Below are 10,961 nucleotides of genomic sequence, written 5' to 3'. Positions count from 1 at the left end.
TTTACAATCAAAAGATGTTGCAGGGGGCTGACATAAGAGTGCTACGGCAGTGATACCATAGAGGCTAATTCTGTCAGGGTTTTGTCGAGATGATTTCGGTGTAGTAGACACAAATGCAAACCTTTATGATGGAGAGAATTAAGGTTATTTTATGCATAAAAATTAGTGTATCGAGTATCGAAAGTATCGAATTTTATGGATCATATGTAGTTTGCAGAGTTACAACACAATTTGTCTAATGACAACAACACAGAAACCAAGTCGAGACTGAGACCAGAAAGCTGTGAATTTTTCTCCAACTGTGACTGATTTGGTGTCATACCCATTTAAACTTGCAGTAACTGATTTCTGGCCACTTGGGGACAACAGAAACACACTCACATAGTATCACATCTTAAGCTGATTTTAAGTCTTTAACTTGTTAGCTAACAGTTGCCTGTTTACACATCCAAAAGATATGGAGCAAAATGATCCTCCATTTGGAGTCGTGTTTGTGTCCACCGCTGCTAAATTCTCAGCTATGTTCACCAGCTAGTCACTAACTTTTTGTTTGCTGTTTGGTGCTGGGAAATTAAACATTCAAACTGTAATGACATGTTCAAATTCAAAATTTAAGCACAATAGACTGCTTGAAGAAGTTTACCTTGTGGTTCAGCAGAGGGCGCTCTTAAAAGCCACTATCAGCTTGACCTATTGTGTGCCCTATTGACCTATGAAGAAACTACAGTAAGCTAATAAATAAAAATGGAGGACGACACTAGCGAGTCGTGCTGATTGGATAATCACAACACCGGTGCAAAGGCCATTACCGGTAAGATGGCAAGAATTATTTACATTGGCCCTGTGGTGAGGGAGGGTTTTCGGGCTCAGAGGTGTGGGGATGCACTACCCTATATGGGTTGCATTTGAATTATTTCAAACAGATTTCGTGTTAATTTCAAATTTGAACTTGACTATTTGAAATAGTGACCTCTTTCAGATCACACACAGTCATATGATACGCTGAATATATTAGCTTTAACGGATCTCTTTACCAAAATTTCAAACAAAATATTGAATTATTTATACATTTAATTAAAGGTAAACTGATACAATTCATATTACTGGATAACAGAAATCAACCTTTCGATGTAAAACATGACTCAGACACTTTATTACAGTTAAATTATGAATTAGACCTACAATTAATGACCAGCATTTCCAAGTGTGTGCAAATAAAATAGATCACTGCTGTATACTGTAGGTTAAATACAATAAACATTTACTGGAAATGTAAATAAGTAATGAGTGATTATACTTTTAAAAAACGTAATCAATATTGAACCAGAGATTGAAACATGGGCAGAAAATTGTTTCCAGTGACAATGCTTTAAGGCAGCTAGTGACTATAGTTCCTGGTAATTCGAAAACAGGGAACACATTTCTATAAAAGCAGGACTTCTGAAAAATTCAAATCCCTTTTCTTTTACGCCAAAGTTGTCTTAATCAGAGACAGATTAAGAAACTGAGTCAAGACTGAGCTGAGAGGGAGAAAAACTGCCACAAGACCACAACAGAAGTCTGGTTGTATGGACAGGCTGAGTACCTCAACAATAACAAAGCACTCCCACTCCTTTTTTTTTTTTTTTTTTTTTTGCTGTTTTTTTTTTTTTCCATTTACAAAGGTTTTCTCTAAAGGAAAACATACACCTACAATCGGAATACACACTCACATACCTACACTACGTATTTAAAGCTTTGTCACCAAATCACAGGCAGAGGTGGAGCAGAAGGTGACTGTGCATCAGTTGTGCGTTATAGTTTCACATAAAATTCCAAAATTATTACAACAAAAAATAACACATAAACCCAAAAATAATAGCAAGAAGAAAATGGAATTTTGCAAACATTTCTGGAGGCAGGAGTAATCTGACTGCTTGAGTTAAACGCCTGTGGGTCAAGCTGAAGACAGACACGCTGGGTAACATAATATCACCTCCGACTTTTTGCTCTTGGAGAGGAAGCAACCCCCGAAACCTCAAAAACCACCCAAACACAAAAAAAATGGTCAACTTACCATTCAATATAACATCCATTTAGTTGATGTTTGTGTGGAGGGCTTCAGTTCCATGAGAACGGACATTTTCAGTTTAAGTTAGTTTGTCCCAGGGGAAAGTCTGCAGCCAACAGTGGAAGACCGAGCTTGGAGTCACTGTTCACTGGAACAACAAAAACTAAACTAACATGCAACTTTTCTGCAATTAAATAAGACATATTTGATATTACACATTATCAGTAGTTTAGTCATGGAATGTTTGACTTCTTAAATGAATAGTTTGACATTTTTAGAAATATGCTTATTTACTTGTTTTCCGAAAATTAGATGAGAAGATCGATACCACTCTTATAACTACAGTGTACAGTAAATATGAAGGTAACGCCAGTAGCCAGTTTGCATAATCCCCTATAAAAACCACAAACGGACATTTATACTCTTTGATTTTTGTACAGATTAAACAAGCGTGTTATAACATGTTAATTGGTTAACTTCGTGTATTCCCCCATCACTCCAGTGGTTTCCCTCATTTCCCTGCTATCTGTGCTCTGAGCGCCTGCTGCCTCCTTTTCTCTTTCACTCATCAGCTCTCAGAGACAGGAAGCAATTCACTAACCCCTCTCATCACCACTCCAGTTGTTCCCGACTCCAGCACTTTGGCATGCCATTTTTATATACCATGACAACTCATATACAGCGAGCCCAGCCATACCATATTAGCCTCAAAATGATAGAGTGTGTGAATATGGAGCACAAATCTAGGGCCCCTGACTGAGTATGGTGCAGTATCCTCTTAAATCCGTTCAAAAAGCAAGCATTCCCTCATGGATTCATGAAAAGAGCCCATTTATAGACATGAAAAAAAAGCCCGTTTCAACAGACTTTAAGTGCGGCGGCCAAGGAAAACAATGTGCCTGGCCAGAAAAACTAAAGTCTGTAATGCACCGACTTAATTCCATTCTCTCGCATGAAAAGAGAATAAAAAGTTCAGGGCTGGCAGGAAAACTCGCTGTGTCCGAATTGTGTGCGACTGACAGACGCACTGACATACAAAGTATCACTCTGCACGAAAATCAACTTGAGGCTAAATCACACCACAGGCTGCCTCAGCAGGGCCAGAGTACGTCACAGTGATATGACAAGTGATTTATGCACAGCGCAGCCAAAATGCTGGAAACAGGATTGAGAGACAAGAGGAGTGGGGAGAGAGAAATAAGCAGACTGGGAAAGGGAGAGAAAGTAAAAAGGAAAGTATACAAAGACAGAGAAATAAAGTGAGGGGGAGAGGGAAAGATGGAGAGCACTTGGTGCCAGTCACCAGTCCATTTGGACCATTAATGTGGAGAGTAACGGCCTCGCTGACTGAGGAATGATGGGAAAATAGCCTTTCCTGTAGGGTAGCCCTTGAAATGATGTATAGTTGCGAGGACAGAGCACAGCGCTCGATGGCTGATTCCCCCCTCCTCAGCTCATCAGGGGCATAAACAACAGGGGGCCTTTATTGTAAAGAAAGGACACTTTCACAATACACAGCCAAACCAAACTTGTTTGAGTGTGATCATTTCAATTTTGCTTTATATCATCTTTAAAAAGTTGCTGCCGCTTTGGTCTTTTTGCTTAATAAGAAAATGCCGCTGCACTAATTAATGCAGGCTTGATGCTGGCTGTTACTTCTACCTCTGTACACAGAAATTAAAACTGCAAAATGTAACATAACAGGAAAGACCGCAAAAAAAGTTCCTATCAGCTGGTTAAAGCTGGAGTGCGGGACTTTTACGTATAAATGAACGTCCGTTTACATTCAAGCCCTTGCCAAACAAGTTAACACAGTGTCTATTGAGCCTATCAGCGCCAGGTAAATCTCTGTATTTCGCAGTATGCCGGAGTTTTAAATCCAGCGTCTGTGGCAACATTCCCGATCTGCACACCGCTAGCATTACATTCTACGTCAACCAGCAATGATTGGTTTGACAGAGCTGAAGAGGGAAGCGCTTTATTTAGCTGCACATGACTTAATTCTCTAACAAGCAAAAAAACCCAAAAACATTTCTTTCGTTGAAAATTGCTTTTTTACAATGTTTGGGAATTGGGTTGTCAACATTGCCTATGGTACATGGCTGTGGTCCACAGTTATGGCCCACATAACAAGGCAGCTTCAGCCTTCCTTGGTGCTTTTCTCACAAAAAATAGCATAGTCTGGAGGTAGTTAACAAAGTGAAGCCAAGTACCAGCACAGGTCTGCCCTGTGTGAAATCAACTGGAGTGGCTGGTGCTGCGAACCATTCCTATTGGCAAAGAAAGATACGCAATCATGGCTGGCTTTTAAAAAATACAGCTGCTCCAGAAGCCTGAGATGTGAATAATAGGTGCAATTTGAGATCGTTGTCAATTTTTCAAATAACTGACAAACACGTCGTGGATGATTGTTCTCAGACGGGGGCCTCTGAGGAGGAATTGCCAAAACAACTCGCTTAGAGAAAATTGCAGTCTTGAAAAGACTCGAGGAGAGGGATCACCATTTACTAATGAAAGCTCTTCTCATGGGAGACATTCAGACTCATCCGTCACACAGTCACGGAGTGACACTTGGTTTAGAGAGAGTTTGTATGGTTTGGGCCTCAGCTTTAAAGGCTCCTCAAGACATGTTTTCTCCTGATCAGTGAGAGTAAGATCTGAGTGAGCCCCTCACACTCCTCAGTGGAAATCTCCCGGTGGATGGCACAGCAGACTCGTTTTTCAAAAGTGCGTTTTGGTGTGTCAGCAAGTTTTCAAGCCTTCTTGCGCCTGTCTGTCTTTGGTTTTTGAGTTCAGCACCTACAGCCCCAATCTTAAGATCTGGTTTCTCACTTTCCTTTAGGGCAAAGGGATTTCCCCAACTCCTTGTTCCTAACCGTAATGAAAGTAAATTTCCTCTTCAAAGTCAATCCATCTTCTGGCCTACATTATAGTACATTAACCACTGGATCAGACAATAAGACACAATGAGAACCTAGCTTTCTTATAGAAAGAAAAAACAACCCACAAAAGTATTTTCCTAATTGGGCCGCTTGGGGAAAAGTGTGTCAGGGCTGAAATCCATCATGGTGATTGCTGGCCTTGTCTGTGTGGAGTCACATGGGGGCTGGTGCTGTGTGGGGCTTGTTGGGGTTCTTGTGGTTTTGGATTTTGCACAGGCTAGTTGGATCTCGGGAGGGAAGCCCTCGCGCGTCCGAGAGCAGCTCATTACCTCGGTTAGTCATCAGCCCCACTGTCTGCAGCGGGATGATAAATGAGCAGGTCCTCGTGTGCGGCTCTGACAGCCCCGTGGCACGGGGTCAAGCTGACATCTATCGAGGGGCACGGACAGCCGGGAGGCCGAGCGAGACGCAGCCGCACTCAGAAATCTGTGAGCTTTCTGGGAAATTAAACACAACCCTCAGTTGCTACACTGGAGGTCTTCTGGGGTAGCAGAAGTTGTGTGAAGAGTTGGTATTATTTCTAAAAGGAAAACTTCACATGCATCCCAACGGAGCGGAACAGTTATTCCCAATTTCTGCACTGTTTTTGAATGGACGGGGATTGCTTTGCCATTTAGATAATGTCACGGGCTGATTAATTTTATATTTAACACTGCATTATTGCTAAAAAATAGATCCAGCTGGGCAAAAGGCACACGGTCAGATGAGGTTGTAAACAAACCCCCAGGTTAGACAAATTCATGTGGAAAACAAATTAAAGGCAGTCAGACCACGGAATAATCACACAAATTCCCCTCCTGGTTTAACCTGACCTACTTACTTGCGTGTTCCTGTGCATTAAAGGATTGTTAGCAACATTACAGGTGCGCTCATTTGTCGTTTTACCTCCAAATAAAGTACTAGCTAAGCTAGCTAAACTGTCGGGAGGTTTACAATCAGTCTGATTGTCTGACCGCTTGTTGCCCTGTCTGACTTGTTTTTAACCAATGTCGCCATGCTCCCTTATCTCAGAAAAATGACTTTGGGGAGTACAATGTTATCATAACCTACAGAACCACTCTTAAAGTAAATTGTAGTTTCCCTTTAAATTGTGTGAAATCTGGATGAAAAATTTGGTGAAAATTAGAGTCAGCATTTATTATTTTCTTTAATTCGATCAAGAACTTCTGACTAATGTCCAGAATAATTGGTAGCTTACCTGCAACCCCCCCCCCCCCCCCCGGTTTATGTTGTTTCTGTTACTGGAGACATATTTAAATATGATTGTTTAAAAGATCATGGCTGCTATTTGTTAGCCAGCTAAGCTAACAAAGCAAAAACCGTTTTGGAGCAGAGTAAAGTGTGTGAAGATAAGATTTGTCTTTATCAGAAGCGCCAGTCTCCACAGTTTCACAAATTCTGCAACTTTCAGTTGCCATTTGAACTCTCCTGGATATGAAAACTGTACCTGGAATAAAGTGAATTATTGCCCGGAAAAATGTTTTGATTCCGCTTCTCTCTGTTGTTTCCCTCTGGTCTCGATCCTTTTCCCTCTCCTCTTGGTATGTGCTCCACCCCCAGTGAATTTGTGTTCAGTCCTGCCTCCATTGTTCGCTTTGTGTTCTGTCTGAACACACAGTAAGCGTTCCCCTCCGCACAACAGTAGCTGAACCGTGGAGTTGTGGGGATGTGTGTGCTTGTGTGTGCGTACTGATGTACGTATGTACACTTCAGCAGTCAGACACACACAGAAAACATTGCGCAAACTGAAATACAACAGTACAATCTATTTTGCGGGTACACAGACGTCACCAGACACATGCATGCGCATGCTCCGGGTCTGTCCGTCACACTACGCCGGTGACTCATCTGTCAGAGAGCTGCCCAGGTGCTGCATGAATGAATAAATGTGGTCTCGTTCTCCTCATATGTCAGTTGTTGTTTTTTCGCCATAAAGTCTGACAAATTGCACTGATTGGCAGTCATACATTTGTCATGCACAAGCTTCCCCTCTGACTCCAGCAGACATTCTTTCAGCTGGCACTGCCGCGACTACTTGCAACACTTATGCATGAGACGACCGGATATCTCCTGCAGAGAGCCGGAGGGGTGTGTGTGTGTGTGTGTGTGTGTGTGTGTGTGTGTGTGTGTGTGTGTGTGTGTGTGTGTGTGTGTGTGAGTGCGTGTGTGTGTGTGTGTGTGTGTGTTTGTGTGTGGACCTGTCATTCTTGCTTGAGTGATGCTGATGTGAGCTGAAAGTGGCATGACTCTGGCTCTCTATGAGGGAGGTATGGCACAGAATCCGGACTGGAGCGGCGCATGTGTGTGTGGACGGCTTGGCAGACATCAGATGAGGGGATGTCATGGCCTTCAGACTGTCTCGCACACACAAACACAAACATCCATATCCAACAGCAGCGAGGCATGAATGGTCATTCAGCTCCAGCCAGCAGTACGAAAACAAGTCAAAAGGAGGAAGAGGAGGAGGAGAGGGGGGAGGAAGAAGGATGGGGTCTCAAGCCAAAAGAAACATGGTGGGCTTGTCTGTCCTCCTCCCTGTCCTGACCATCAACCCAGGCAAATATTCTGTGAATGAGAGCATATTTTGGGGGGCTATGCTTCCAATTCACTCTGTAAAGGAGAAGTAGGAGGAGGAGGTGGTGAGGAGTTGATTCATCCATGAGGTCATACGAGATGAAAAATTTTAAATGAGTCTCAATGTGCAAAAGAAGACGTGAATTTTGGCCTGCTTCTTGGTCTGGTACTTCTATCACTGACGTCTAGAACTGTACAGAAGTGCTGATTCTCAAGCGTTTTAAGCTGAGTGCTCACTCACACTGCTCAGGTTTCTTTTCTTTCCTCTGCTTGTTTGCGCGTAAGCCCTTTAACAATCCTGGAAACAACTATGGTGATATGTGAGTGGAGGCTTTTTAAACCCTTAAGATTTTCATGAAACCAAACTTCATTTTTATACCATTCATTATAGTCAGCATTTCGTCAGCAATAGCAAATCAATGTATTTACATTCTGTAATTACTTCTCAATACAGTAGTATAGAGTATATTTTTGTAGCGTACAGTCTTCATTGTTAGTGGCCAACTCTGCCAGTTCCGCAAGTGGTTCAAATTGACTAATTTCACAAATTAATTCATTGACATCAGCCTGTTTACTTTTCACAAGCAATGAATAAACAACATATTTGTTCATTTGTGAGCTTTAAAGATGCTAGACGGCAATTTTTTATTAATTTTTTTATTTCGACAGAGCCAGGCTAGATGTTTGACCGTTTCTAGTCTTTATGTTAAGCTAAGCTAACCGACTGCTGACTTTAGTTTGCTATTTAATGGACAAACACGACAGTGGTATCAATCTTCTCATCTAACCCTCGGCAAGAAAGCAGAAACGCGTATTAGCCAGAATGTTGAACCTTTTCTTCAACTGACTACACGCAGAGAGTATGATGAGCCGGGATATTTCCCGCAGAAGTACAAAGAAGAAAAAATGGTTCAAATGTTTTTATTCCACTGGTTTATTCATAGAAAAAGTGGAACATAAAGCCTCAAGCTTGTTTTATTATTTGTGTTTGACCACCTGATAATGACTATTTTGCGACATTCACTCTCTCTTTCTCTACACTTTCCACTTCTTTTAGGAGCCATATTGGTAGCCAGTTTGACGTGTGTGGGACACAGAGCCTGGGCTCAGTCTTTTGATCTCTGGCAGCAAACCCACAATAATGGGGTGACTTTATGATCATTGAGAATTTATGCTCATTCGATATAGCAGTTTTTGATTCAACTAATTATGAGCCATGTCTTTTTAAAGTTCCGGTCTGACATTTCCTCAACTCATATGGAAAGCAAGCTGTTAAATGAGGGGTCTTATGAAGTTTTCTGAGGGTGTGACCTGTTCTCCTGAGGGTTTAAATTACCTTTGAAGTGGCGGCTAATCACCGTACTGAAGCAGTTATGGCTCAGTGGCTACAGCTGGCTAACCAGAGGTGTTGATATGGAGCTGGGGCCTTTTGGCTGACGTAGTTCCACAAGGTGGCTCAATGGAGTTTTATAGCAGAAAATGTCATAATATCAATGGTAATTGTTCCTCAGAGGAAATGAGTAAGGGCTACTCTCGAGAGCGTAGAGATTGTAAAGAATACATTCACAACCCCGTATGCAATGTAAGAACGCATACATCATACGCACAGACACAGCTGGATGGAAAGGATGAAAATTTGAAAAAATACTTGAAATATCACAAAAAGGTTTTTGTGCTTGGCCAAGGTGGGATAGATCGCATATCGATAAAGCAAAATGCGAAAAAGTGCTGTTTATCTCGATGCACTCAATTTGCATTTTTCATGAATTCACTTCAAATATGCAATACATTTTGATAGAAATCTATCTTGTGATAACTCAGATTGAACTCATTTCATTAACTGAACTTGGACGCGAGATGCTGAGGATTATTTACTTGTTGTATTTCCTGGAAGAACCCAGGAGGTGACCAAAATGTAAATTTCAGTCAGAGAACACTTAAGTCAAGGAACTGATCTGTTATCGCAAATGGTTATACACTTAGACTTGTTGAAAGACACTTTGCTGGCGATGATTGGACATTACTAGCCAGCTGATAGCCACACCACTGGTCATTGAGCCAGTGATTGTAAAGCATGAATGAAACAGCTAATGCCAATCAGCTACAGCAAGCTCAGCTCCACTGGTCTGCCTGAATGGATGCTAATGGATGCTAATTATCTCAAACTTCAAGCAATGTAGACCTTATCTCTGTATGTATATGATGCCAACATATCTAAAGATTATACATAGCAAAGTTATTCATGATTAGATAAGATTAGATTCAGTTAGAATAAAAAATAACTTCTCACTTCAGAATGAATTGTTATAAATGAAATGCTTTAAGTCCTCATACCTGAACAACAAAATGAGTAGTTTTGTCATTGCCATCCCAAATGAGCCATGTGAATATTTTCTGGTCTGCCACCAGGTTTGATTAAGTTTAAGCAACTGAAACATAAGGTTAGGAAAAGATCTTGGTCGTGGTTAAAAGAAAAACCCAAATTTAGCTGTTGGTAGCAGATTGGATGGGAACTGTTGTCTCGAATATTGAAGTCATGCCCTTTGCACGGCCAAACATCTTCCCTGACCTAATGCTTAAGAGGTTTTGTGGCGCTATAACAACGTCAAGTACTTTCAGGGCCCCAGATCCCAGGGGGCCGGGTGGAAATCAGGCTTTCGCCATTCCTTATGAAAGAGAGGAGTCATTATTCCCTTGACCACAAAACCTTGCTTGTCAGGAAAAAATAAGCATTGGTCGTTTTGCACGTTTGATCAAATGATTAATGCTACAGTTTTTTTCTGGCGAGGAGAGTCGTTTCAGTGTAAATCATTCTGAAACTGCAAACAAAAACATTACACCATCAAAAGAAAATGCACAAGGGCAGCATTCGTTTTTCTAACTCCATGAAAACCAATTAGACAGCCTCCCACTGAGTGATAACAGCATTTGATTACTCCCTGGGAGGAGACAGATGCTATCTGGCTCTTTCGTTGAAGCAGCACGACCTTTAAACACACACCAGTGTTTTACTGAAGGGGATCCCAGTCCCAGCAGAGTCCTTTATCTTGGATGTAGGACATGGTGGTGTCAAAGAACCCCTTGTGATCCCCCTCAGGACCAGTAGGAGGTATTTTAATAGCTGTCTGACCCATGGTGGCACTAGCCTGCTGCCATCTCTCACACAGGGAAACTATTATACTGCATCAAAAACACGGAAAATAGATGAGACCCTAAAAAGATGTCAGGCGGCTGCTTTTTTGCTGTTGGCTGCTTAGTTCTCTCTAAATTAAAGCTGAAAAGCTACAAAATGACAATGTTTCACCTTGAGGCAGGACTCCCTGCCCGCCCATCAGTCAGTTAGGTTCCTGCCCTAGCACTTGTCACCCATCTTGAGGAGCCGTGAGCTATCCAGA

The sequence above is a fragment of the Xiphias gladius genome, chromosome 9, assembly GCF_016859285.1.
Source record: "Xiphias gladius isolate SHS-SW01 ecotype Sanya breed wild chromosome 9, ASM1685928v1, whole genome shotgun sequence".
Classification (NCBI taxonomy): domain Eukaryota; kingdom Metazoa; phylum Chordata; class Actinopteri; order Istiophoriformes; family Xiphiidae; genus Xiphias; species Xiphias gladius.
Note: the sequence above shows the minus strand (reverse complement) of the source record.